At 44.9% G+C, this 22402-nt stretch overlaps 1 protein-coding gene across 1 annotated transcript in view; it reads left to right on the top strand.

The window, feature by feature from the left end:
• The window catches only part of LOC124605778 (purine nucleoside phosphorylase), a 78466-nt gene that overhangs the window by 8956 nt on the left and 47108 nt on the right, over positions 1-22402 (top strand). The window lies entirely within an intron of this gene.

Raw genomic sequence — 22402 nt, 5'->3', positions numbered from 1 at the left:
ACCAACTATTTTTCTTCATACGCCTTCATCAACCCCGAAAGTCAGACGACTTGCTTATTTACAAGAAAAAAACAATCTGAGGCCAGCTGGCATTGAATCCAATAACGTATATATTCGACAGTGTTCATTAAGATGTCTCAACAACACTGTCTAGAAACTCTGAAAAGTAGTTTCAGGAGTTGGTCTGCAATTGGAAAGGGTGGGTAGCAATTCTAGCAGATTAATTGAAGCAGCAGCTGCTTTATTTTATGTCCTATGAATTACTGTTATTTCAAAATAACAGCACATTGAGAATCTCTCGAAAACGCCTTGGTATTGGTAAGATTTGTTGTTATAAGCTGACAAAAAACGGCGTACTGCTGGTTAAAGAAGTCCTAATCAAATATTATATTAATTATTGACAATGAGAACCAGCACGTGAGAGTAAGTATGTGTGAGAGAGAGAAGGGGGAGAGAGAGGGAAGGAGGGAGGGGGGGGGGGAGAGAGAGAGAGAGAGAGAGAGAGAGAGAGAGAGGGAGGGGAGGGAGAGAGAGAGAGAGAGAGCTCTCAGTAGAACGAAAAAAACAGTCCAAGTTGCAAATTTTTACTTTTTATTCATTCGATGACTACTTTCGGGCCGAGACCCATTTTCAAATCATCGTCACATCGTCGACAATGAACAATGCACGTTTTTGACAGCTTCGAAAATGCCATTTTCGATCATGTTATGATCGCCTACTTTACAGTACACTCACAACTACTGCACCACGATGATCTTACGAAATTTTTGAGTTTGTGCTGTAACTCATGAAGGCTTTAAACACCGATACGTCATTACTTCGCGTTTAATTCCAGCAAATTGTACCAAGAACGACGTTTTTGTATAAACCTTCAATGTGCCGTTACCTTGAGACGGCGTGCTTTCATAACACACGACACAGCGTGTGACGTCGAAATGACGGCCCGTTTGTATGAAGTCTTGGGAAATGAGTGTTACCACCCCAAGGTTGTGACCCACGTCCTGTCTCGGTAGCTGCGTGACAATCGCGGCGCATTGCCAAGCGAACGGGCCCTGGGTTCGGTTCTCGGCCGGGTCGAAGATTCTCTCCACTTTTGCGTTGTCCTTATGTTCGTATCATCATAATTGAGGTCCTACTATCGAGACGGCTGTATGGACATACATATATAGTCAACTATCTTTTTCCCTGCGGCTTCACCTGCATGTGTATTTAACACATATATTGAACACATCTCCTCCTCCCCTCTCTGTTCCATCTCTTTTCCCTCTGTGTGTCCACTCCATTCTCCCATCTGTATCACCTCTTCCCCACTGTCTCTTTCTCTTCATCTCCTCCTCCCCCTCTCTGACCACATCTTCCCATCACTCCCTCTGACCATATTTTTCTCCACATCTCTCTTTCCATCTCCGCCCCCCTCTCTTTTCCACCTGCCCACTACCCCTCTACACCCTGCACCTGTGTTATGCAGCTCCCCCTCCTCCCTCTCACTTTCAATTTCCTCCTCCCCTCGCTCTGTCCTTCCCCTCCTCTATCCATCTCAATCTGTCCCCAACCATACTCATCGCCATGTGTAGCCCCTGCAATACAGCTCAATAATGCAGGCCAATACTACTCCCCGATACAGCAGCAAATACTACTCCAACATGATACTCCTCTCATGCAGGGCAGTCTACATGTCAGGGCCCAGAATACCACTTCTTGCCCCCAACACATAGGCTGCCCTGCACAGCAGGTTCGTTTGGCAGGCTGGTGCTCTTCCCACTGAACATACCTGTCGTACGGGGCAGCTTATAGGCTAGGGGCTACGAAAAACGTGTTTGTGCCAGTATCTTCGCACCTGTTGGAACTATGAGGGTATAAACCCCACAGTGCTGATGCTCATAAGGTCTGCTGTTCCTATGCAAAATTTGGTTGGAATCGATCCAGGGGAGCAGATCCCAGAAACACACTTATACATCCTGCTTTGTATAGACACTGTACACTCACATTAAAGCGATCACCTATCAGAAGCCTGAATAGCCCACTTATACAGTGTGAACCTGTGCAAGATGTGCAAGAAGAGAGTCAATGATGTTCTGCTAGGTACCAATTAGAATGTGGAGCCATGCTGACCCCAGTGCTGTGGCCAACTGCACTGGGATTCTCAGTTGAGGGTCCATGGCATGAACAGGCAGATCGAGGTGTTCCCACAGATTCTTGATTGGGTTTAGATCCAGGGAATTTGGTGGTCAGGAGAGTATGGTAAACACATCCTGGTGCTCTGTGAACTATGGATTTATACTGTGATCTGTGTGACACGCTGCATTGTCCTGCTGGTGGAAACCAGGTAAAACAAACTGCATATAGGGGTGCATATGGTCCCCAAGGATGGATGCAAACTCATGTTGGTACAGTGCGCTGTCGAGGATGACGGGATCATCCAGGGAATGTCACGAAAATGTTCCCTAGACCACAATGCTCCCTCCTCCAACCTGGACCTTTTGATGATTGTTTCAGGGTGTCTGCTTTCAGATGTTTCACGCCGTACACGCCAATGAAGCATAGCACGTGATTGATCTGAAAAGGCCACCTGTCACCATTCAGTGGACGTCCAGTTGTGGCACTGGCTTCCGTCACCAATGAACAGCAGTGAGCATGCCTGCTGTGGAGGCCCATACGCAGCAACATCTGCTGAACAGTCGTTGAGGAGACACTGTTGGTAGCACCTTGGTCCATATGGGCGATCATTTGCTCAGCGGTTGCACGTCTATTCGCCCATGCACATGTTTTCAGTTTTTGTTCATCCCTGTCACCTACAGCCCGTGGTGCACTACGGTTGCGTCGGCACTGGTCTGAATAGCGCCATTGCGCCATTTTTCCATGCACGGTATGCTTTAATCATGGTGGCATGCGAACGGTAGTTAAACCTTTTCGGAAATGCTTCTACTCTTGGCCGGAAAGCCAAAGATCATGCCCTTTTGGGCGTCAGATAAATCGCTCCGTTCCTACATTACGACAATGACTGCACTGTTCTCTACATCTTTCTTTTTCCTTTATTGAATTTCAATTCCCCCCCGAAGGGGGGCGGGCTGGCAGCAGCTTAGTACGCTGCTCTACAGCCTACAGACTTTTTAAAAACGTAAGAAGAAAAGAAACAATAAAAGCAGGTGATAAAACGGTGACTTAAATTGTAAAACGGCGGAAAATTGTGGAAAGTTAAAACATAAAGGAAAGGGGTAGGCAACGCTAATAAAATACAAAGGAATCAGACAAGTAACATAGTAGACACACAATTAAAAAAACATGGCGACAGTCTGGTTTCTGTTCGCAAGAGATAAAAAATCACGCCCAGCGACAGTATGATGTCTGTTCGCAACACTTCCGAAAAGACACACAACACTGAACACTCACTGTAAAAAACTGCATGAAAATGTCGGCACAAAGATGACACTCCCTAGTCAAGGGCAGATTGGGGGGGGGGGGGGCGGACCTGGACAGATGAGGGGGAAAACAAGGAGGGAGGAGAGGAAAAAACGAAAAGGTGGGGAAACCAAAGGAGGGAGAGGACTCACAAGGGGGGAGAAGGGCAGGGCAGACGTGAGAGGGAATGGGAAAAGGCAGAGGAGAGAAATGCAAAAGGACTCGGGGGAGAGAAGGGGGGCAGAGAGGGGGTAGGTGGGAAAAAAAAGATGATGGAAGGGGGGGAGAGGGAGCCTGGGAAAAGGACAGAGGAAAGGAGGGGGAATGAGGATCAGAGTTGATAGGAGGAATAAATGGAGGGAGAGAGGGCATCATCCGGGAGGGGGAGTAGATGGAAGCCACCTTGGGTGAGGAGATGAAAGGTGTAGAGATGGAGGGTAGGGGGGACACAACAGTGAAGATGTGGCAGGGGGCGAGGATGGGAGGGGAGAGGAGCAACCAGGGGGTGAGGGGGATCAAGGCGGCGGGAGGTGTAGAGTATGTGGATATGTTTGAGGAATAGGAGCAGATGGGGGAAAGGAATGAGGTCACAGACGATCCACGTGGGGGACGGGAGGCGTATACGGAAGGCGAGGCGGAGTGCATGACGCTCAAGGATCTGGAGGGACTTATAGAATTTGGGGGGGGGGGGGTTCTCTACATCCTTCTCGACACGCTTTATATACCCACCACTGCTAGTGCTGCCATCTGTGAGAGATTACTGCACGCTGACGTCGGACATACGCGGTGTACAACAGATAACAGTGTAATTGGTAGAGTCAGGCCTGTCTTAGGGTCCGTCTGGTGCACTGTGTCCTGCGTGGTAGGAACAGGTCCGATAATATCCCCGTTTTCTCAAAGCTTATTAGGGAAAATCTGCGTACTTTTATCGTTACCATCAGTTTGCTGTAGAATGCTGAAACACATTCTGAGCTCCAATGTGTTACCAGAAAAACTCGAAATAAAGTAATTTCACCTGTATATAGTCCATGTTTGTTCGTGTGCTTTTTATACTGTGGCCGACGTTTAACTTGTTTTTGCCTCCAGTGTTTTTTAAGTGCGCTACACATTGCCAGCTGTGTTCTTTTTAACTTAATGTCGACTTTTTAACTGTTTCCCAGTGCATGTCCCCATATTAGTGTGTATTTTAACTCCCATCGTCTCCATTTATGGTGTATTTTACGTCCCCCTTTTTTTATCCCCCTTTCATGCAAGAGCTCACCTTCTGTATTTGTAAAGCCCTTTGGCTGAAGAGTGCTGGACTGTGCCACTGCCAGCTCTCTCCTGCCCATGTGAGATGGGGGAATGAAATTACAATAAAGAAAAAAAAAAAATACCGTATCGATCGTACTATGGCAACGCATCACAGCGTGCGGCCAATACGAGTTTTGTTTTAGGTGACCAATAACAGGCGAAAAAAAGCCGATGGAAATACTTCTGGTGTAGGCTGTGTCTAACCTCAGAATTACACGCGAGAACTTACTTTCAATTACCGCTTACGCAACCACTTTGTTGAACATTTCACTGCTAATATCCACAGGCTGCCGAAAGCCGTAATCTGTAATAATTAGCGCACTGCGAAGTTATGCTTACGTTTTATTTGATTACTGACGAAGAGGAATCTTCAGACGTAAAGTTTGGTTCGACGTAACCCAAGAGAGGGCTATAGGACAATTGCTGTTTGCAATATAGACAGGGTGAGTCACCTAAAACTTGCACTGAAAAAACAGTGGAAATGGAGATTACTATTGATGTGCAGTTTTCACAAAATGGATTGGCAGTTAGGGGCTCGTATTGGTAACCAATCAACAGGTATCAGTGTCAACAATCAGTTATGTGACTGGATTTGTGATTTCCTGTAAGAGAGGTAACATTTCGTAGTAATTGATGGAAAGTCATTGAGTAAAACAGAAGTGATTTCTGGCGTTCCCCAAGGTAGTGTTACAGGCCCTCTGCTATTCCATATCTATATAAACGATTTGGGAGACAATCTGAGCAGCCGTCTTACGTTATCTGCAGATGAAGCTGTCGTTTATCGACTAATAAAGTCATCAGAAGATCAAAACAAATTGGAAAACGTTTTGGAAAAGATACCTTAATGGTGCGAAAATTGGCAGTTGACCCTAAATAACGAAAAGTGTGAGGTCATCCACATGAGTGCAAAAAAGGAATCCGTTAAACGTCGGTTACACGATAAATCAGTCTAATTTAAAAGCCGTAAATTCAACTAAATACCCAGGTATTACAATTACGAACAACTTAAATTAGAAGGAACACATAGAAAATGTTGTGGGGAAGGCTAACCAAAGACTGCGTTTTATTGGCAGGACACTTAGAAAATGTAACAGACCTACTACGGACACTGCCTACACTACGCTTGTCCGTCCTCTTTGTAGAGTACTGCTGCGCGGTGTGGGATCCTTACCGCATAGGACTGATGGAGGACATCGAAAAAGTTCAAAGAAGGGCAGGACGGTATGTATTATCGCGAAATATGAGAGAGAGTGTCACAGAAATGATACATGATTTGGGCTCGACATTTTTAAAAGAAAGGCGTTTTTCGTTGCGACGGAATCTTCTCACGAAATTCCAATCATCAACTTTCTCCTCCGAATGCTAAAATATTTTGTTGACACCGACCTACATAGGGAGAAACGATCACCAAGGTAAAATAAAGGAAATCAGAGCTCGTGCGGAAAGATATAGGTGTTCGTCCTTTCCGTGCGCTATACGAGATTGGAATAACAGAGAATTGTGAAGGTGGTTCGATGAACCCTCTCCCAGGCACTTGAATGTGATTTGCAGAGTATCCATGTAGATGTAGATGTAGATTGTAACAGTACTTAGAAAGTGTATTTTTGTCCAAACATACACATTTTTAAATGGAAAAATGTCTGTTCACATTAACGAACTAAAAATAGGGTAAATTAGAGAGACAGTGGTGTTTGTTGCAGGATTCTAGTGTGAGTCGTTTACGAGGTATCGTAGTTTGAAACCTTCCCACACCGACACTTGTACAATACTTGTCGTAGCACACACTAAAGAACTATACAAGACGGCCGTTGTGGCCGAGCGGTTCTAGGCGCATCAGTCCGGAACCGCGCTGCTGCTACGGTAGCAGGTTCGAATCCTGCCTCGGGGATGGATGTGTTTGATGTCCTTAGGTTAGTTAGGTTTAAGCAGTTCTAAGTTCTAGGGGACTGATGACCTCAGAAGTTAAGTCCCATGGTGCTCAGAGTCATTTTCACCATTTTTGAACTACACAAGTGCGTACACTACTTACGTGGATTCTGACGAGTAACGAGACAATTGACCATCAGAGGTTGTGTTCAAAATGACCACCGCCAGCGTCAATACACGCTTCCAGTCTGGCACGGAACGAGTGCTACACACGTGGTAACATTTCAGCGGAGATGTCCAAGCGGGGTCTCTCAGCTTCCACACAGGAAAAAATCTACAGGCGTTAAATGCGGGGAACGGGCCGACCAAAGTACAGGTCCTCTGCGTCCAGTCCAACGATTTGAAAACAATTCGCAAACACATGCTGGAGTACTTCGTGCACTGTAGGCTGGCTAGCCATCATGTTGGTACCACATGTTCCCCCTAGTCTGCAGAGGAAAGTATTCTAACAGCCGTGGAAGATATTATGTTAGCAAGTCGCGATACCTGAGCGCGTTCAGTGATCCGTCTACGAAAAATGGGCGTATGAGCTGACGGTTCTGTATCCCACACCACACGTTTACACTCCATGGACACTGACGTTCCTTTTGACTACAAGAACCGTACTGTACATCTACATGAGTACTCTGCAGTTCACAATTAAGTGCCCGGCAGAAGCTATTTCTCTACCGTTCCTCTCTCGAACGGCGCGCGGGAGAACGACCGCTTAACATGTGTAGGAATATGAAACCGGAATTTGGTTGTTTGAAACTGATAAACAATGTTTTATTCAAAATAATCGTCATTGCTGGTTATACATTTCTCCCACCTCTCCGGTAGGCTATGAATACCGCGCCAAAAAAACAATTCTTCTTTTGAAGCGAACCAACCAGCGAGCCATTTCCGTACCTTCTCATACGAATTGAAGTGTTCAGTCTACGAAAAATGGGTGTATGAACTGACGGTTCTCTATCCCACACCACACGTTTACACTCCATGGACACTGACGTTCCACCGAACGAATCCAACGGAAACTGTCAACAGTCCAGTATTGTATTGTATTCTATGTTAAACGGGGACCTAGAAACGACGGAGAGGCTCCGTCCCCGCCGCAGCCGCAATGGTCCACAACCCTACGACGACTACCGCAGTCCACTTCACCCCTGCACCACCCCACATCGAACCCAGGGTTATTGTGGGGTTCGGCCCCCGGTGGACCTCCCCCCCCCCTCCCCCCCTCCCAGGGAACGTTGTTTCACACCAGACGAGTGTAACCCCTATGTTTGCGTGGTAGAGTAATGGTGGCGTACGCGTACGTGGACAACTTGTTTGCGCAGCAATCGCCGACATAGTGTAGCTGAGGCGGAATAAGGGGAACCAGCCCGCATTCGACGAGGCAGATGGAAAACCGCCTAAAAACCATCCACAGACTGGGCGGCTCACCGAACCTCGACACAAGTCCGCTGGGCGGATTCGTGCCGGGGACCAGGCGCTCCTTCCCACTCCGGAAAGCCGTGCGTTAGACCGCTCGGCTAACGGGACGGGCAACAGATGGTTCAAACGGCTCTGAGCACTATGGGACTTAACTGCTGTGGTCATCAGTCCCCTAGAACTTAGAACTACTTAAACCTAACTAACCTAAGGACATCACATACATCCATGCCGAAGGCAGGATTCGAACCTGCGACCGTAGCGGTCACGCGGTTCCAGACTGAAGCGCCTAGAACCGCACGGCCACACCGGCCGGCCCGGGGAACAGACCAGTAGTGCATGTTTCGGACATGATCGGAAAATGTGGCTTCAGCACTTAACAAGATAGCCGAGCGGGGTAGCCGCGCGTCTAGGGCACCTTGTCACAGTCCGCGCGCCTCACTCCGTCGGAGGTTCGAGTCCTCCCTCGAGCATGGGTGTGTGTGTTGTCCCTAGAGTAAGTTAGTTTAAGTTAGATTAAGTAGTGCGTACGCTTAGGAACCGATGACCTCAGCAGTTTCGTCCCATAAGACTTTACACAAATTTCCAATTTTTTTACTAAACAAAATACATGATACATCAGGAGTATCCTGCCTTAATGCCCATGTACAGAAGTTAACACGGTTCTCATAATCGTTTCGATGCAGCTCTTGATGGAACCTATGTCGATGAAGAATGAGTAGGACACTGGTGCCGTCCGCTGTGGCCGAGCGGTTCTAGGCGCTTCAGTCTGGAACTGCGCGACCGCTACGGTCGCAGGTTCGAATCCTAGCTCGCGGATGGATGTGTGTGATGTCCTTAGGTTAGTTAGGTTTAAGTAGTTCTAAGTTCTAGGGGCTGATGACCTCAGGAGTTAAGTCCCATAGTGCTCAGAGCCATTTGAACCATTCTTTAGGACACTGGTCTGACACGTGCCACCTCCTCGTACGACTGCGCGGGAGTTAACTTGTAGATCAACTACAACAGCAGCAAGAACGTTAATTCCCCCCTCTTCTGTGGTCACTTGTTTCCTTCTTTTACGTTGCCTAGGTGTTACACTACCACTTTCACAGAACTGAATGAAGAGTTTTATAAGAAACTGCCGAGATGGTTGACATCTATTGGTATATCTTGCCGCATACACCGTGCAAGAACGAAATGCATTCGTCCTACACTCTCCGTAAGCCATGAGTATATCGGCTTTTTGTGCGTTGGTAAATCTCATCGTCCACTCGCGGCCTACGGCTTGGACTGTCGCACACTAACCGAGTAGCAATGCACTCAAGGAACACAGAAACACACTGTAAGCAAACACAACAAAATAGCGACTACGCAGATTGAATACTACAAACAAGTGTCGGTATTGGAACTTTTGAAAATACTATACGTCATAAACGACTCGCACTAGACGCCTGCAACAAACACCGCTGTCATTCTAATTTACCCTACTTTTAGTTTGTTAATGTGAATAAACAATGTTCCATTTAAGAAAGTATATGTTTGCAAAAAAATACACTTCGTAAGTATTATTACAATCTGTTTGTCGGTTAACAATACGAGCCCCTGACTACCAACCCATTCTGTGAAAACTGCACATCAATAGCACTTTCCATTTCCGCAATATTTGTGGTGCAAGTTTTACGTGAGTCACGATGTACATGACGCAGCGGACAACGTCAGACGATGCCCCTATACACAGGGCGTAACAAAAATGTACGGCACAAATTGCAGGACATATTCGCCACATGTAGACGAAGAAATTATGTTATATGAACATGAGTTGGAAACGCTATGTTTCTACGTTACAGGTCATTTTCTCCAACTCATTAGCCATGGCAAACACACAAGAACAGAACGTTACAATCATTGGGAATATGGGCCCTTGATGACGTCTGGTTACGTTGTTCACTGTCAGTGTTTTGTTCTACGTGTCCCTGTTGCTATGCGACGACATTGCTTGTTTACAGATTACATCAACTGTTGCCGCGATCAGTACTACCGTTGCAATCACACGGGTTACTACGTAGAGTTAATCACAGACTTGGCTTGTGGTTCAAATGGCTCTGAGCACTATGGGACTTAACATCTGAGGTCATCAGTCCCCTAGACCTAGAACTACTTAAACCTGACTAACCTAAGGACATCACATACATCCATGCCCGAGGCAGGATTCAAACCTGCGACCGTAGCGGTCGCGCGGTTCCGGACTGAAGCGCTCGGTCACAACGGCCGGCACTTGGCTCGTGCAATTGCAGTCCACAGAAATGCGGAGATGGCAGATGCCCATTTGATATTGTATTAGCTGATGGCAATGGCGCTCTCACTCAACGTTTGTACTGGGAGAGATTTCTAGGATGAAGGTGCTCCGACAGGAAAACGTTCCAAGCCATTGATCGTCGTCCCAGGGAACTTGGGGCATTTAAGTGACCAGGAGAGGCCTAGAAGGACAAGGACACTGCAATGGGAGGCGGCAATTCTTCATGCAGTTGACGGCGACCCTAGTGTCAGTACAAGGCATGTAGCTGCAACACTGGATGTTTACCATATGACTGGCGAGTGTTACCCGAGGACCAGCTGTACCATACCATTTACAACGCACTATCAGCAGCTCATCTCCCTGCACGTGTACTCTTCTGCGAGTGGTTTATTCAAAAAAGTGTCAACCCTAATTTTAGTGCAACGGTGCTGTTCGCAGATGAGGAATAGTTTCAACGAGATCAGATTGTAAATTTTCACGGAACTGTGGTGCAAATCATCAACAAAGCTTTTCTGTCAGTGTTTGGACCGGAATTCTTGGTGACTGTTTTGTAGGACTGTGCGAGAAAACATGTACTTCATGCACGGTGCAGAACCTCCTCATTTTAATGTCTGTCGGCCCTAAATAACAGAGTACATGACATATGGATAGATAGAGATGGACGAATTGCATGGCTTCCTCTCTCTCCGGACATAAACCGAATGGACTCGTCGTAGGTTTTGTTCCAAAAATGAACAGACAGAAGTGATGACACTTTCTGCAGGACGTGAGCACCATTTTGCAGGACAATACTGAAGCACGTACAGTCCAAGCTGTTACTAATTTTTTTGACTGATGGAGCTGCTAAGTGTTATACCACCTACTGCACTCCCCTGACTTAAGCCCTCGTGAGTTCAACTCGATTTCTAAACTGAAGGAAACACTTCACGGCATTCGCTTTAGAACTGCTACAAATTCGTCGGGCAATAGACCGCGCCGCTCGAACTGTCAACACAACTGGCACAGCTAAGAGTGTCCTACGACTTCCACATCGCTGGCAACGGATTATACACAATTCTGGTGACTACTTTGAAGGTCAGTAACACTTTGAAACAGGTATCTATTTAGTACGAGCTGTAAATAAATAGTTGCCACTATTAAAGTTCCAGCTCTCGTATAAATACCTTTCGTTTCTTCGCTAGTCATTTCCCGCTGCCCTAGCCGCGTCGCGCCGTGTCAGATTGCGAAGCTGCGGCATCAGCGTTCAGGCCAAGTGGAGCATACGCGGCTTACATCAGCAGCCGTAATACGCCTCTGCCACCGGGGGCAGCGGCCTCGGAGGCGGCAGAGGAGGTGTGAAACCTCGGTAACCGCGGAGGCGTTAGCAACAATTAGGGCTGCTGATAAAATACCGATATATCGATATTTCTTTAAAAAATTATCGATATATATCGGCGTTTCTTAGTCACCAAAATATCGATATCAAACTGCGAATATCGAGTGCCGATATTTTTATTTTATGTTACATTGTTTTCGCAATTTTCGGTAAATATTTGAAGTTGTTCTTTTGAAACTGTAGTAGAACATAATTTTACTTTCACTGTACGACGGAGTCTTAGTACTTTTTGAGGTTTCATCATGATCAGTATTTCTCTTTGACTGTGTGAAGCAAGGATAGAGATGGCACAGAGAATTGCGCAACGAGAGAGAGAGAGAGAAAGGGGGGGGGGGGGGTGAATGGAATAACGAAATTCCCAATGTGAAGAAATTGCACATCCGTTGCGTGAAAAAAAAGAAGAAAAATAACGCAACTAGTGCGGTATTTCTTCACATCGGCATTCTTCGAAAACAATTGCTGAAACTAACGAACAGAAATCTGAATGACAAGATTGGTCTTTCCTGTGGGCAGAGAGATGTGAGGGCAAATGCTGACGTAATCGGCGCTCGGCGCTGCCAGCAGAAACGGTAACGTTTAACTGCACCACGCAATTTTGACTATGCCTGTTAGGTCACTGGCGTTTGCAGAAATGAAAAAAAAAAATAATAAAAAAACAGGGAAGTCGACATGAAGTGTTCCGGACAAACCCGATACGTGACGAAACTGAACGACGGAGCCATCGGACATCTTTTATTGTGCCACTTACATGCAGTTACCATTGTTAGCCAAGACGTTATCGCCCAGTATGAACGCACATCGTTTTCCTTTCAATTCTTGCTCTAAGCGGGATAAGCAGGCTGCTAGCTTGTTGATGTGCAGAATATCTAGTAATAAACCAATACTCAAATTTAGAGCTCTAAAACTCGCAGTATATTTATAATGTGCAGCCGATATATTTTTTTTCCAAAGCACTTTTATGTCTTTTTACGATATATGGAGTTCCGATAATGCTATTTTCGTAAGTATCGGTTTATTGGATTCCCGATGTTTTTAAAAATATCAGCTGTCCTAGTAACAAAGGGGTCTGCATGAACATAGCAAGGTCCAGGCAGCTCATCCACACATTCTGAAACGTGAGTAAGACAAAAACTACACAGAGTGTGCAACAAAGACCTCCACAAAAGCTTTCGAGCACTCAGAAACAAATAATGTAGAGTCTGACGAACTTGAGGACTTAATACAATACAGTTATGAGTAATTGCACGTAACTACAAAAGTTACTACTACAAATGTACTAGACTTGAAATACAAACTCACTCATTGATCAATGCCGCACTAAAACCTGACTGGGCGTATAGTACAATTGGAAGATGAAAATGTCAGGCTTAGGGAAGAAAACAAATACAAGACGGTCTGTTCGTTCGCTAGAGTAGCAGCCACAGCTCCACTCGTCAGATGGTCGCCACAGAATGAAACAATGAGACCACACAAGCCAAGCAAACATCTGACAGAGCTAATTAATTAGAAGAAAGATAACGTAAGAATCGCGGGAATGAAGACAGCAAACTATGTACTTATAACTAAAATAGAACAGAAGAGGAAGTCAGGAAGCTGAAATATAATTAGGAGATAAGTCAAGAAATGACATGATAGACACGTGGTGTAATAGGAATTAGCGAGGGAAACTTTATGAAGTGTTCGATACCGCCCTAGATAGTTTTTCGTGCGGAACGGCCTACTTGACTGACTTCACTACTACCTATCTCGGAAACGGCGGAACGTATCGGATTTTTTTCCTTAAAATTATTTCTCAGCAAAACTTACCTTGCAACATGTGTTCTCGGAGTCTTTCGCAGTGGCACGACTGGATAAAATCTTCTAGGTGATTAGAATGAGCAGCAACAATTTCAACAGAGACTAGGGCTACACACTGAGAAGGGCGTGGGAGAGGGCTTTGGATGTCGAAAGGAACCAATGGCGGACGCTTAACGCTTGTAGGGAGGCGGGAGAGGCCGTTTCATATGTGGCGTCGGCCCCTTGCGCCACCTGACGTCGCCCGGTGCCGCGGCAGGCCGGAGAAGCTACGGGCTGCCCACTCGCCATCCACGCACGCGTTGTTTCAGCCCTCTCTGATTGGTCCTACCAGCCATAATCGCAGGTATATAACAGGGAGATAGTGCCAGTCCCGATTTGATCTCATCCCCTTCCCCCACCTTCTCCTTTTCCTCCAACATCTCCGCATCCTTTACACTGTCCGTAGGCTTGACCCCCCCCTCCGCCCCCCCTGGTTTCCTCATTCCTCTCCTCCCCCCGCCCACTGCCGTGCCTCTATCGCTGCATCCCTCCCTCTCTCCACCTCCTTCATCAGGGCAATTTCCAGCACCTCCCCCACCTGGATGTTGAACTTCGCCCTTCCTCCCAACTGTAACCTGACCTTGTTCCCCCTCTCCCCAGGGCCCCCTTTTTCCTCTCCCCTCCTTCTCCCAGGGTGGATTTTCCTCCTCGAGTCCCTGCACTCCCTTCTTCGGCTGTTTTCCTCTCCAGTCCCTTCCCTCCCAAGCCCTCCTGCGGCGCGCCCCCCACCTCATCACTCTTTCTCTCCCCTCCTTCTAGCCTCCTTTTTTCTCCCATGTCTCCCCCTCCCCCCCCCCCCCCCCCCCAGCAGGTCCTCCCAGGTTTTTATTCATTATCAAGTGTGCTGCGTTTGTGTTCTGTTCGGTGCAGTTATACAGTGTCATCTAGTGATGTGGTTTTATGTGCTCGGCCTGTGTGTAGTCAATGATTGTTAGTGTGTTTTTATACTGTGGCTGCCTTTTACATTGTTTTTGCCTTGAGTGTTTTTTAAGTGCACTTCAGGTCTCCAGCTGTGTTTCTTTTAATTTTATGTCGACTTTTAACTGTCACCCAGTGCAAGTCCCCATACTAGTGTGTATTTTACCTCCTCTCATCTCCATTTACAGTGTTTCTCTGGTCCTTTTTTATCCTCCTTTTAATGTAAGAATCCCCCTTTCTGCTATATTTTGTAAAGCCTCTTGGTTGAAGAGTGGTGGACTGTGCTGCTGCCAGCCCTCCCCTACCCGTGTGGGCAGGCGAATGATGGAATTACAATAAAGAAGAAAAAAAAAAAAAACAGTCCTGACCTCCCTCCACTCCACACCCTCCATATCCTTCATCAGGCCAATTTACAACACCTCCCCCTCCCAAATGAACTTCGCCATGACGTCTACCCTTCCTATCAACTGTAGTGCCCCCCCTCCCCGAGTCTCTGCACACCCTCCTCGGCGGTTTTCCTCTCCCGTCCTTCCCTCCTCGGCCCCCTTTGCTGCGCCCCCCACCCCATCCCCCACCACCCTTTCTCTCCCCCTGTCTAGCACCACCCCTTCCCCCTCTATTCCCTTCTCCCTTATCTCCCCACCCCTAGCAGATCCTCCCAGTTTTCTTATCCATCACCGAGTGTGCTGCATCAGTGATGTGTTCGGTGCAGTTCTACAGTGTCGTCAAGTGGTGTGGATTTTAATGGTGTGCTCGACTAGTATATAGTTTTGCTGTCTGTGGGTTTCCCGTGGTATACCACCCATCACATGGCTGTTTTAATCGTTCTGCAACTTTTTTTGTGCTCTGGCTATACTTGGACTTGTGTCTTTTAATTAATACAGTATGTGGTTTTTTGTGTAAAATGCTTTTTTTGTTTTTTTTTTATCTCCATTTTACAGTCACCCCTGTTTTGTGTACTTTCTTCCATTATGATCCCCCTTTATATCTATGTCCAGCCATGTTTTCTCCTTTTTACTGTTTTAAATCTCCTGTATACTTGTAAAGTGTCTAGGCTGAAGAGCAGTGCCCATGCTGCTGTGAGCCTGCCCCAGATGAAAATACAATAAGGAAAAAAAAGACAAGTGGGGACTGCATTCTTCCAGCATCCTTCACACCTACAAATCCTTGATCCATCCCATCCTTCATTATGCCAACGTCACTTGGATTTCTGCCCCACCCAGATCCTATACAGCCCTCCAAATCCTGAAATCCTGAACACTGTGCATTCTGCCTCGTCTTCTGTATACACCTCCCGTCCCCTACACGAAACCTCCATGACCCGATCCCCCTCCCACATCTTCTCTTTTTCCTCGAACACATCCACACTCTGTACATCACCTGCAGACTGGATCCCCCCTCCTGGTGTCTCCCCTCGCCCATTGCCGCACCTTTACCATTGTGTCCTGCTCTCTCTCCATCTCCACACCCTCCACCTCCTCTCCCAAATGAACTTCCACTATCTACCCCTCTCAGACGATGAGCTTTGCCCTGATACCTACCCCTCCTACCAGCTCTAACATCACCTTCCCCCTCCCTCTCCTCTTGGCTCCCTCTCCTCTCCTTTTTCCTTACCCTGAGCAGCTTTTTTCCTCACTCTTCTGCTCCCCTCTCTTTCCAATGCACCCCTTCTGCTTCTCTGCGCTTCCTACAGACTTGCCTTCCTTCTCCATCACCCACCCCAGCTGTCTCCTGCCCTTTGGTGCGCCCCTTGAACCCCTCGCTTTTCCTTCCACCCTCTCCAGCCCACCTCCACCTCTGTCCCCTCTTTTCCCTCCTATCAGACCTCCCCTCCCTCGGCAGGTCCAGGTTTTACTCTTCGTCTTGTGTGCTCCTTCTCATGCAGTAGTTTTTAAGTGTCGTCGTTCTGGAGTGTTTTAGTACCGTGTGACCCAATGTCTTTTATGTGCTACACAAATAACCCACTGTGTTTTTTAACTTTATGTGGGCTATTTTAACTGTCCCACACGAAATTCTCCATGTATGTGTATATTTTAACACCTAATGTCTCCCCTTACTATGTTCTCATGTCCTCCTTTATCGCCTTTTATATGTCTTGTTTTCCCCTTTTTATTAAATTTATCACTTGGCTGAAGAGCAGCAGATTGTGATGCTGCCAGCCCTCCCCTGCCCCATATGGGGCAGGAGAATGAAAGCACAATAAACAAGGAAAAAAAAAAACCAATCCCAGCAGTCAGTAGTTTTACTCCTGATGACGATGGTAAAGCTAGCCATCGAAAACTCGAAAATTTTGTTGGAATTGACGCGGCTTGAAAACCGAGAAGATTTTATCCTACCTTGCAACATCCTTACTAGCTTTTCACACTCTTTCTGACCACTGTATCTATGAATTCATGTGATACTGCTAGGCCAGTAATAGCGCGAACTCTGAAATTTCTCCATAATGTTATCAGTCATATTCATAAACGTGTGTTAAACTGCGTTGGGACTGAATTAGAGACAGTATCATTTTTGTAATAAACAATGGAACATTGTGTACCTATCACAGAGTATATGGGCCTTTAATTGCAGTAATGGCCTGCCAATAGTCTGCCACAGCCACTAGTTAATCTGTGAGTACAGAACTGTGTAAGGTATAACTGTAATACTTTGGATTATGCACTTTTAGTATATACGCAGGTGTGTTCACAACTTGTGGAACTTTGTTTACCATGCCCTCTACCTGCACAGTACAGTGGAATTACAGGTGTTATATGGAAGCTGACTCAGGAGTGTCTGAACTGTGAATCAACTCAAAAGTGAGTGTGTTGAACGTAGAGTACTGTGCTCGAGTGACGTTCTCGTCCTCTCGAAATTGTGTTAGCCCATGCACCTTATTTGTAATGTGCCATGCGTGACGTCGAGGCACAGGCCACTACCCATGACTGTTTACAAGCAATTAGGGCACTTTCCAACTCCTGTTGCCTAAAGTTAAACCAAGGCGGCGTGATGATGAAATCATTTCAAACAATTGCGGACTAACATTTTCGCATGAGTAGGTTTCAAACTCCCACTAAACCTGCGGGCATGAGCTAGATGGGGCCAATGGAGCTTTGCACAGGAGTGACTTGTGTCAAGTTATGTCTAACTGGCATGCTAGATTGTCAAAATCCAGAGCTGGTTGGAATTGCGGACTAACATTTTCGCATGAGTAGGTTTCAAACTCCCACTAAACCTGCGGGCATAAGCTAGATGGGGCCAATGGAGCTTTGCACAGGAGTGACTTGTGTCAAGTTATGTCTAACTGGCATGCTAGATTGTCAAAATCCAGAGCTGGTTGGAAGGTCCTGCCCCTAATCCTCCAAGCGGTCTCAGACGGGAAGAGATTCCGTGACTTTGCTGGCAAAGGTAGAGCTCAGCAAGCACAAAGACAAGCAGTAGAAACTCTCACCATGTGTGGGTGGGTATTATCATGCTGAAGTATAAGCCTAGGATGGATTGCCACGATGGGCAACAAAACGGGATGAAAATAAATGACATCCCACACCATCACTCCTAGTTGTCATGCCATATGGCTGGTGACAGTCAGATTGGTATCCCATCACTGTCTAGGGTATCTCCAGACATGTTTTTGGCCTGCAAACTCTGACTGGAGTAGAGTTGTCTTCCATTAAGTGTTCCACTTTGAATTGAGCCCCAAAGACCAGCAGTAATCAGTATGGTTGTGGTGTTCAGGTGTAACAGTAGACTGACTCTCTCTCTCTCTCTCTCTCTCTCTCTCTGTCTCTCTCTCTCTCTCTCTGTCTCTCTCTCTCTCTCTCTCTACTCACACACACACACACACACACACACACACACACACACACACATTGATAGAAACACATGTCTGAAAATCCCTCATTTTCCAGTTATTGATGAAAATTTATATCCAACAGCTTTCCATTAAAAACCCAATAACTTCACTTATCTATGCACTGTTTGACTCACTATGTCCTAGATGGCATTCTGTTGCCAGGGAGACTAGGTTTCATTCATCATTTGTCTATCTTCAGTGTGTCCATTGCGTACATGCACTACAGGTAGTGAGTTAACCCAAAGTGCTCCATTCAAACACAGTAGAATATTCATTTTGTGAGCAGGCACACATAATTTTTGCGTACTGCCACATGAATAGTGATGGGTAACAGACATGAGGCTGAACAGCTGTATCAAATGGTGTTTCCAGACTGAAGGCAGCTGTGTATTGTAGCATTTCTGAGACTTGATCCATAGCACTGCACCGAGACTGTTGACTGAGGAAGGCCACATGTTGCTCATACACCTCACCAGGAAGAGCACATTCTATAGGCTACTGAAGAAGAGCCATCTATTTAGTAGCCTTAGAATGTGGTACATCTCAGGTCCAGAATGGCAGCCGCACATGTTGTGAAGATCGTTTCAGTTCCGCTGCAGAAGTTTTCCTGGGAAACCCTTACACATCCTCCATTAAGTCCCAATCTCTCCCCATGTGATTTCCTTACTTTTTGAGGCATGAAGAAAGACATTCATGGCCATGGATTTGCCTCAGATGAAGGGGTGCATATCTGGGTAAAATCATGGTACCATAGGCGACCACTAATATTTTTCCATGACGGCATTCACCATCTTGTCTCCCAGTGGGATACATGTACTAATAGTTATGATGATTACTTTTGAGATAATTAAGTTTTGTTGCAAGTCAGAATATTCAAATATTCAAAATATTCATAGAAGATTCCTTTGAACATGGATATTATGTGAGATAGGTCGGATTATAAACTACCATGTCATAGGCTCAAACTGCTTGAGAATACTTTCTATTACATGGCACCAAAAATTTACAATTAATTTAGGAACAAGTATTAAAAATCCTCTGAGCCCAAAATAAAAAATTATATGAAAAGAAATGTTATTATAGTAAAGAAGATCCATGACTGATAAGTAATTATAACCAAATTGTGGCTGTTGTTAACTATTGTAATATAATTCTTGATGGATGATAAGTGTACATAATATTACACAACACATGTAAGCTGATATTTGTATGGCACCTTAAATCTTAAATGTATCTTACATTTTCTGTGAAGTAATGAATAAATGCAGATCTATGTAGTATACAGAAATAAATACAAACTAGCATATTATACAGGGTGGTCAGAAACATCCATCAAGTAACTGGGTGTGACTATTTGAAATGATCTCAAATGGAATGATCAAACTACACAAGTAATGGGCAAGGCAAACTCTAGATTGCAGTTTATTGGTAGAATCCTGAAGCAATGGAGTCCTTCAACAAAGGAAATTGCTTACAATATGCTAGTTTGTCCAGTCTTAGAGTATTGTTTGTCTGTGTGGGACCCTTACCAGTTGGGTCTGATTCAAGAGATTGAGAAGATCCAAAGAAGAGTGGCAAAATTTGTGACTGGTACATTTAGCCATCATGAGAGCGTTACAAATCTCATAGAAAGTTTGAAGTGGGACACACTTGCAGATAGATGACGTGCTAAATGGAAGGGGCTGCTCACTAAATTCTGAAATCCGATCTTTGCTGAGGATGTAGAGCATATATTATTACCACCAACTTTCAAATTGTTCAATGATCACCATTAAAAAATAAAAGAAATTAGAGCTTGTACTGAGGCATTTAGACAGTCGTTTTTCCCTCGTGCAATCCGCAAGTGGAACAGAGGGGGGAAATATGACTTGGGTGCGACTATATATGTAGATGTATATGTAGACGTAGCCTGAAAAGCTTTCAAGTTGCTGTAGGGTCGGTTGTGCTGAGAAATAATTGTTAATGAAAAAATTTGATATGTTGCATCATTTCCAAGTTAATTACCATTGAAATTAGCCAATCAGGCCACTGTGCACATATTCGAGTGGCCTGACAGAGATGGTGTCACCAAATGCATTCTTTGTTTTGTTTCCTAAAACCGAACAAGACAGTGATGCAGAAATTGGACATGGGCTGGTAGTAAGGGTCCCAACCTGAGCTAAAGACTCAGCACTCTCATGTGCTATCTTCTACATTATGAGAACAACCAACACAAATTGTATCTGGTGGGCCACTTGAATTTGCATGCACAATGGCCTGATTGGCTAACTTCAGGGCTAATTAACTTGTAAATGGTGCAACATACCACATTTTTTCTTAAAAATTATTTCTCCGCACAATCTAATCTGCAATACCCTTGCAAACTCTTCAGACTTTAAGCCCAACCTGAACAAACAAAACATTACTGATGAGTCATTAAAGTATATGACATGTCACATGACACTAAAAAAGTCAAATCAACCAAGTGATGCCTATTATTTTGGCGTATTGTACTGTGACTGTGTAGGTCACATTTTGGTCACAGCTGTAAGCTACATAAATTGTTAAAAAGTAAATGTATTGGCAAGTGAGAGTAGATTTTCCAGTAGTCTTAAAAAGGCTACTGTAAGACAATTTAAACGACAATTTGAATTTCCACTTTGACAATAACTGTATTTTATGTTACATGATCAGCTGATTTTGGGTGTGTGCCATTTTCAAGTGCTACTCTTTGTTATTATAATTTTACATCATAATCATGTGTGGCTGTATACAAATGTGTGTCTGTCATTTTAATATGAAATGGACTGTACACACAGGCAGGATGCCAGTGTAAAATTACAATTATAAAACGAAAATGGCACACACCTGAAATCAGTTGATTGTATAGTATAAATAACAGTGCTAGTATAACGTCTGAGGTGGAAATTGGAATTGTCTTTCATTAAATTTTTAGCTGTGGCATTTGATACGAAAACATTGTAAGATCTACTTCCCCCCCAAAACAACTAGATAGTGTGATTCTGAAGGAACTGTTGTGAAAGCTAAAAAGACCTACAGAGAACAATCACTGCCCTATAGGTATAAAGCCCGAAAGTAATGAGTATGAGATACAAAAGATGGTATATAACCTGGGCCTGCTGAGTCAGGGGGCACAATGGTAAATATGGCACTTGAGTCCTTGGGAGAAGTTGTGATGAAATTCCTATACAATCATCCAAATATAGGTTTTCTCTGCTTTGCCTAAACTGCTTAAGGCAAATATCAGTATCATTTGTTTGATAAACATCCTGTCCCATTAATGACTATTTCAAGTTTGAGCTCCATTGCCGGCTGGTGTGGCCGAGCGGTTCTAGCCGCTTCAGTCTGGAACTGCGTGACCGCTTCTGTCGCAGGTTCGAATCCTGCCTCAGGCATGGATGTGTGTGATGTTCTTAGGTTAGTTAGGTTTAAGTAGTTCTAAGTTCTAGGGGACTGATGACCTCAGATGTTAAGTACCATAGTGCTCAGAGCCATTTGAACCATTTCAGCTCCATTATTAATGACTTCATCACTGATGGGGCGTTAAACTCTAACCTCCCTTAGACCATACAAAGTATTTAGTTTCACAAACATTGTCACACTGATGTAGAACTTTTTTAAAGGTGATATTTATGATTTTCACTGTCTCTTTAATTTCACTCACCACAACTGCAATTTAAGCTTCATGGTCACTTTCACAGGTAATATTTTGTGCCCACACAGGCCAAGAAATTTAAAAATCTTGTAGCACATATAAACATTTCATTCAGTAACCACAGTCAGTTCCTGTTGTGGAATCCACAACAGTTACAAACCACTTTCACAAATTTCTGAAAACCAGTGTGCTGCTATATACACATTCATATTACTGCAGCAATTACAGCAGTAATGACTGAAATTAAGTGGATTATGGAAGGTGAATATCTTGTCTTTATTAAGGGAGATGTGCACATATTTCCATACAGAAAATTTAATTGTTCAAAACTATTTGCATTGTAAAACAATTCACGTTTTAAAGGTATGGTTCTTGTATCACAGTATGAAGGTAGTAGAGGTACTCACTCACCATATTTTTCTGCTGTTGAGTGGTTGACAGACACATAAACAAGAATGACATTGCTGAGATTTTGTACACTGT

Source organism: Schistocerca americana, chromosome 3 (genome assembly GCF_021461395.2).
Source record: "Schistocerca americana isolate TAMUIC-IGC-003095 chromosome 3, iqSchAmer2.1, whole genome shotgun sequence".
NCBI lineage: Eukaryota > Metazoa > Arthropoda > Insecta > Orthoptera > Acrididae > Schistocerca > Schistocerca americana.
This window is presented reverse-complemented; position numbering and strand designations above follow the sequence as displayed.